Raw genomic sequence first — 7,568 nt, 5'->3', positions numbered from 1 at the left:
GACGTTTAATTGATGGAGCCACCCAAGCACCCCTCTTTTGGCATTTTAAAGTATATTTTATGTATATTTTTTTGTTTTCTTAACACATTCCTTGTGTCTTTTGGGAGAATTCTTTAATATGATCCTAAAAGGATTACATGTTGCCTTTCAAGCTATCAACTGAATTTTATCCATTTTGTTTTTCATACATATGTCCAGATAAGTTTTATTTATGACTTCTACCTCCTTCAGTGTTGAACATGTCCTTCTTTTATGCTCCTCTTTCATGTTTTGAACACCAGCCCCCTTATCTCATTGATAGTAATACATTTACTTTTAAATTCTTGCTCTATCTGTTCTACCACTTTGTCTTTGCCTGGTTTAACTGTTTGCGTTGCATTCCTTCTTATAAAAGTTGTGAAGATGCCTTGTGATTGTATCTAAAACCCTTGCAGTCTCCTGGAGGTTTTGTTTCAACCACCTTGGTTCATGATTAAGGCTCAGGTGCCCCTCCTGATGAGAAAATGCTTAGGCTCTGTTGTCTCTATCTTTGCCCTGGTTCAGACTCTTCAAGAGCTGTAATCATCTAGCTCTTGAAATGTGGATAGGTATTGGGGTAAGAACACTCAACAACAAGCCCTAGTTGTATTTGTTTTTGTTTTCCAGTTTTCTTGAAGTATAATTAACAAATAAAAATTGCATATATTTAAGGGGTACAATGTGGTGTTTTGATATACCTAAACAGTATGAAATGATTACCTACCACAACCAAATTAATTAACACATCCATCACCTCACATAGTAAGATTTTTTGGGTGGGGCGTGGTGGTGAGAACACTTAATGATCAACTCTCTTAGCAATTTAATGGATAGTGCTCAGACCTAGAAAAGAAGGAAATCCCTTGTGACAACATGGATGAAACTGGGGGACATTATGCTTAGTGAAATGAGCCAGACACAGAAAGACAGATATCACTTATGTGTGAGATCTACACAAGTTGAGCCCATAAAAGCAGAGAATAGAATGGTGGTTGGCAGCGGCTAGGGGGTTGGGGAAATGGGGGTGGTGTTGGTCACAGGGTACAAAGTTTCAGTTATGCAAGATAAATAAGTTCTGGAGCTCTAATATACAACAAGCCCTAGTTTTTAACTATACTCCATTCCAGGCAGGTTGACAACTAGCTTGATTTTAATCCCACCCCTCATTGCTGGGGCTCCTGCACTGCTTCTGCTACTGTACTCATTGTTATGTGTGATGTCCTATATGATGTTCTGCCTTGCAGAAGTGAAGAGACTAACCCTGGAGGGAAAAAAAAGCCACACTGAGAAAGCTTTCCCTAGTCCAATCTGTGGTACTTAGTTCTCTTTTCATGTTAACTGCCTATATTCCTACCCTACCAGGACCCTAATCACATAACTGGAGCTTCTAGCCAATTTTTGTTTTGTTTTTTTGTTTTGTTTTGCTTTGTTTTACATTAACTATGAATCATTGATCTCCTCCTAGATTCTATTGCATATGTTGCACATGTATTCATAAGAGGAAGCCAGCAATTCTTGCTAGGGCTGTTATCCTGTCCATTGCGAATTTTGTGTTTTATATCCAGCACCTTGCTGAATCCCTGTGAATTAGTTTGTCTGTAGAGCAGATATTCTGTGTAGAAAATGGTATTTTCTAGAAATAATGTCAGTGATGCATCTTCCATGGCAATTATTAAACTTCTATTTTTTTCATGTCTTGTTGTATTTGCTAGTATCTCTAGGACACTATTAACAATAGAACTGATACTGAGAATCATTATCTTGCTCTTGACTTTAATAAGAATAATATTTGCTTTAGGTTTTGAATAGCTGTCCTTTATCAGCATAAGAAAGTTTCCTTGTATTCTCTGTTTAAAAACCAGTTTTTGTTTTTATTTCAAATTAAGAATGCTTTTGAATTTTGTCAAATATCTTTTAATTTACTGTGATGATTATTATGGCTTTCCTTGTTTTTTTATTATTTTTTTAACGTTTATTTATTTTTGAGAGAGAGAGAGAGAGAGGCAGATTGCAAGCGGGGGAAGGGCAGAGAGAGAGGGAGACACAGAATCTGAAGCATGCTCCAGGCTCTGAACTCTCAGCACAGAGCCCAATGCGGGGCTCAAACCCACGAACTGTGAGATCATGACCTGAGCCGAAGTCGGCGCTTAACCGACTGAGCCACCCAGGTGCCTCTCCTTGTTTTTTTTTCCTCCCTTCTTCTTGTAGTTTATTCTTTTTCTCTCTCTTGCTTTTCATTTAATCTATTAATTCATATGGCAGGATTAATATTAATGTGGATTTTCTGATATTGAAACTTCTTTGCATTATCAAAATAATATATATTTGGATTTGATTTGCTACTAGTTCAAAATTTTTGCATTTATGTTCCTAAATGAGATTATGTTATATTTTTCTGGTTTTATTTTGTTCAGTTTGTGTCAATTTTGTATCTACCCTTTAAAATGAGTTGGATAACTTTCCCCCAACTACTGAAACTATTTATGTAAGATATGGAATAGCTATTCCGTGAAACTCTAGAAAAATCAATCCATAAAACCATTTTATTGGTAATTTTTTTATGTGTGGGGAGAAAAATTTTACCAATCAAATAACTCTCAAGGATATTCACAGGTTTTTAATTTTTTCTTGAGATAATTTTGAGAATTTAGATGTTTCTAGATAACTACCCATTTCTCTAAGTTTCAAAAATTTATTGGCATAAAATTGCTTATAATGGTCTCATGATCTTTTTAAAAACATCTCTATTATACGTATAGTTATGGTCCTTTACACATTACTAATTTTTATTTATGACTTTCTTTCAACCATTATATATTCCCTTCCCTTCACGCTAACCCTTTCTGGTTTGGAAATTATAATTTTTGTTTTTAGTCTTTTAGTAGTAAAGTACATATTCTCTCTCTCTCTCCCTCCCTCCCTCCCTCCCTCCCTCCCTCCCTCCCTCCCTCTCTCTTTAATGAAAACTGTATAGTAATCCTTGGCCAGAAGTTCTTCAGATTGCTAGAATTATCCATTAGCACAACTCTCCCACCATCTTCTTTGTTATTGCTGTCTGCAGCTTTAGGTTTGCTTTAAAAAATATACTAAAATGAATGACGTTAGGTTAAAATATTTTATTAAATCTATAAGCATACCTTATGAGCTTCTGGGCTCACCACTGTTTCTAACAACACTCCTTTTTGCTAGGGTCACTGGTCACGTTTTAGTGGTGCCTTCAGTGTGGGTTGGAAGATGAAAAGCAATTTTAGTTTCTATATGTCTAGAAAAGTCTTATTTCATCTTTGCTTTTAAATGACAACTTACAAGGGTATTGAATAAGACAAACTATTTGTTTGCCTCAGCCTTTGTTTCTTAGCATCTGTTGTTCCTGGTGAGTGGTTTGCTGTCAGTCTAATTATAAATCCTTTGTAGGTAATGTGTCATTTTTCCCTGGCGGCTTTTCACTCTTTTTTCCCCCCTCCCTTTGGACCTCTGGTTACAGATTTGGAGTGATCATAATCCATAGTTCATGAACACTAAGTACTATCTATCTATATCTATCTACCGTCTATTTATTGTAATTTATCTATCTCTATATGTCTCTCTATACATTTATATCAGTACATTAATATTTATATAGAAATAGAGATATATATTGATATAGACATATAGTACTTAATATCTACTATTTAATGAACCCTTAAGAAAAATTAAACTACTACCAAAAACATACATCTTTTAATGGGTTCTTTTCCTATGCCATCTTTCTATCATCTTCCCTTCCAGAAGTAATCTCTAGCATGAATTTTGTGTTTATCTTTTCTTTGTTTTAAGAAATGTTTTATCATCTATGTACCTATAATCTATCATCTATCTATCTATCTATCTATCTATCTATCTATTATCTATGTATCTATCTATGTATCTATCTGTGTGTCTATCTATGTATCTATCATCTATCATCCATCATCTATCTATGCCTCTACACTACATTATTTGATCTAGCTTGATTTTGGACTTTCTAAAAAAAGGCGTCTTACCTTATAGTTCCCTGGGACTTGCTTTTTCTCACACAATGTATTAAGATTCATCCAGGTCATTGCATGTGGCTGTAGTTCTTTCATTTTCTCTGCTGTGAAATTTCCATTGCATGAATTTACACAATTTAACTTTTTCCTGTTAATTGACATTTAGGGCATTTCCCATTTTTTTCTGTATGGGTAGTGCTGTTATGATATTTTTGTACATGTCTCTTGAGACACATATACTAACGTTTTTCTTGGACATATATTTAGGATTGGAATTGTTGAGTTGTGAGGTAAAAGGGTGTTCAATTTCACATTATAATGCCAAACGGATTTTTAAAATAATTGTATCAATTTACACCCCCAAAACTTACACCTGGGGATGAAATTGACACATATTCTTGCCAAAACTCAATATGGTCAGATTTCTTTAATTTTTACAAATCTAATCAGTAAGAAAATGGCATCTTGTTTTGTCTTAATTTGAATTTCCTTGATGACCAATGGAGTTAGACATCCCTTCACTTTTTTTTTTTTAATTTTTTTTTTCAACGTTTATTTATTTTTGGGACAGAGAGAGACAGAGCATGAACGGGGGAGGGGCAGAGAGAGAGGGAGACACAGAATCGGAAACAGGCTCCAGGCTCTGAGCCATCAGCCCAGAGCCTGACGCGGGGCTCGAACTCACGGACCGTGAGATCGTGACCTGGCTGAAGTCGGACGCTTAACCGACTGCGCCACCCAGGCGCCCCATCTCTTCACTTTTTTATTGGCCATATGATTTCCTCTTCCTCTTCCTTTCCTCTTCTGCAGAATTCAGATAATCTTTTTTGTTGTTGTGGTTGTTAACTGAGTTGTTTGTTTCTCTATTATTGACTTGCAGAAATTTTAAAAGATAGTCTCAATTTGAATATTTTTGTTTATATGAGTGTTTTCTACCAATTTCTAGTGTTAATTTCACTTTTTAAATTTTTTTAGAAGTTTTAGTGATGTTAGTGTAGTTGAATCTACCAATATTTTCTTCTTAAAGTTGGCACTTTCAGTGTATTATTTAAGAAATCCTACCCTATCGCATAGCCTGAAAGACACTTGCCTATACTTTTTTCTAAAAGTTTTATTATGTGACCGAGCTTTTCCGTTTTCATTTCTTACTTTGTTCCAGTTTTATTAAAAAATATTGATTCATAGGGGCGCCTGGGTGGCTCAGTCGGGTTTAAGCCCCACGTCGGGCTCTGTGCTGACATCTCAGCCTGGAGCCTGCTTCGGATTCTGTGTCTCCCTCTCTCTGCCCCTCCCCTGTTCACACGCCATCTCTGTCTCTCAAAAATGAATAAATGGTAAAAAAATATTGATTCATACATCGCTGTATAAGTTTAAGGTGTACAGCATGATGGTTTGATTTACATTATAGTGAAATGTTTACTACAATTAATATCCATCGTTTCATATAGATACAATACAAAGAAAAGAAAAAAAAATTCTCTCCTTATGATGAGAACTCTTAGGATCTATTCTCTTAACATCTTTCCTATGTGTCATATGACAGTGATGTACAACATGATGGCTAACGGCTATCACATTCTCAGTACGTATTTATCTTAAGTACTGAAATTTGTACCTGGAAATTGGTAGCTTTTGACCACCTTCCTCCAATTCCCCTTCCCCCAGCCTTCTGTCAGAGTAGACACAAATCTCATCTCTTTTTCCATGAGTTTGGTGTTTTTGTTTGTTTCTTTTTAGATTCCACATATAAGTGAGATCTCATAGTAATTTTCTTTCTCTGTGTCACATAGTTCACTTAGCATAATGACTTTAAGATTCATCTATGTTAGGGGTGCCTGGGTGGCTCCGTGGATTAAGCAACTGACTTCGGCTCAGGTTGTGATCTCACGGTTCATGGGTCCCAGCCCCACATCAGGCTTTGTTATGACAGCTCAGAGCCTGGAGCCTGCTTCAGATTCTGTGTCTCCCTCTCTCTCTGTTCCTCCCCTGCTTGTTCTCTGTCTCTGTTTCTCAAAAATACATAGATGTTAAAAAAAATTTTTTTTTTAAAGACTAATCTATGTTATTGCATATGGTAAGATTTTTTTCATTTTTTATGGCTGAATAATATTACATTATACATATACCACAACTCCTTTATCCATGAACATTTGGGTTGTGTCCATGTCTTAGGTGTTGTAAACAATGCTGCTATGAACATGGAAGTGCAGATATCTTTTCAAGTTAGTGTTTGAGTTTCCTTTGGTTTCCCAGAAGTGGACTTGCTGGGTCATATGCTAGTTGTATTTTTAATTTTTTGAGGAACCTCCATACTGTTTTCCATAATGGCTGTGACAAATTGCAATCTCCCCAACAGTGCATGAGAATTTCCTTTTCTCCATATCTAGACCACTATTTGTTATTCTTGTCTTGTTGATGGATATTTTGACATTTGTGAGGTGATATCTCACTGTGGTTTTACATTTCACTTCCCCAGTGACTAGTGATGTTGAGCATCTTTTCACGGACCTGTTGGCCTTTCATGTATCTTCTTTGGAAAAATATCTATTTAGATTCATTGCCCATTTTGAACTGGATTATTATTTAACTGACTTTTTTTGCTATGAGTTGTATATGTTCTTTATATATTTTGGGTATTAACCCCTTATCTATGATTTGCAAATTTTTTTTTTCTGATTCCTTAGGTTGTATTTTCATTTTGTTGGTGGTTTCTTTTGTTGTGCAGAAGCTTTTACGTTTGATGGAGACCCTCTCGTTTATTTTTTATTTTGTTGCTTGTGCTTTAGGAGTGATTTTCTTTTCATAACTACTTGTTAAAAAATTGTTTCTTACATTTATTAATTTTTGAGAGACAGAGAGAGACAGCGCACAAGTGGGGGAGGGGCAGAGAGAGAAGGAGACACAGAATCCAAAGCAGGCTCCAGGCTCTGGGCTGTCAGCACAGAGCCCAACATGGGGCTCAAACCCACAAACCGTGAGGTCATTACCTGAGCTGAAGTCAGACGCTGAACCGACTGAGCCACCCAGGCACCCCATTTTCATAACTACTTTTTAATGGAAGGTGAGAATCCTCAATCTATTATCCATTTTTCAACAGCTCTGTCTGTATATTTTAGAGAATACATTTTTTTTTACATTTTTTTACATTTTTTTACATTTCATAATCTTGTTCTTATTTGGGGGTGCTAATCCTTCATTTATATCTTTGAAGACCCTAAACATACATATTGTAAAGTCTATTTCAGATTGTTCTGGCACTTTGTTTCTATCTGCAGTACATTCATATTCTGGTTGTTGGCTTTATTGTTTTCCTCCCTATCTTTTGGGTTTTTTTTAGAATTTATATTTTTAGGCTCATTTTGAATGGGTAGCTTTTTTTCTCTTTTCCTCTTTTTCTTTGAGCTTACTCTCCATTTAGTAGTCTTGAGTTAACTGTCCCTAGCCCTTCCCCACCCCCCCCAAAACCATGTTTATATTGTTGCTCCAGCTTTCATGCTCTGTAGTTAAATTTGGGATGTCATAGCTTCAGCCTGCTTGATT

Source organism: Prionailurus bengalensis, chromosome B1 (genome assembly GCF_016509475.1).
Source record: "Prionailurus bengalensis isolate Pbe53 chromosome B1, Fcat_Pben_1.1_paternal_pri, whole genome shotgun sequence".
Classification (NCBI taxonomy): domain Eukaryota; kingdom Metazoa; phylum Chordata; class Mammalia; order Carnivora; family Felidae; genus Prionailurus; species Prionailurus bengalensis.
This window is presented reverse-complemented; position numbering follows the sequence as displayed.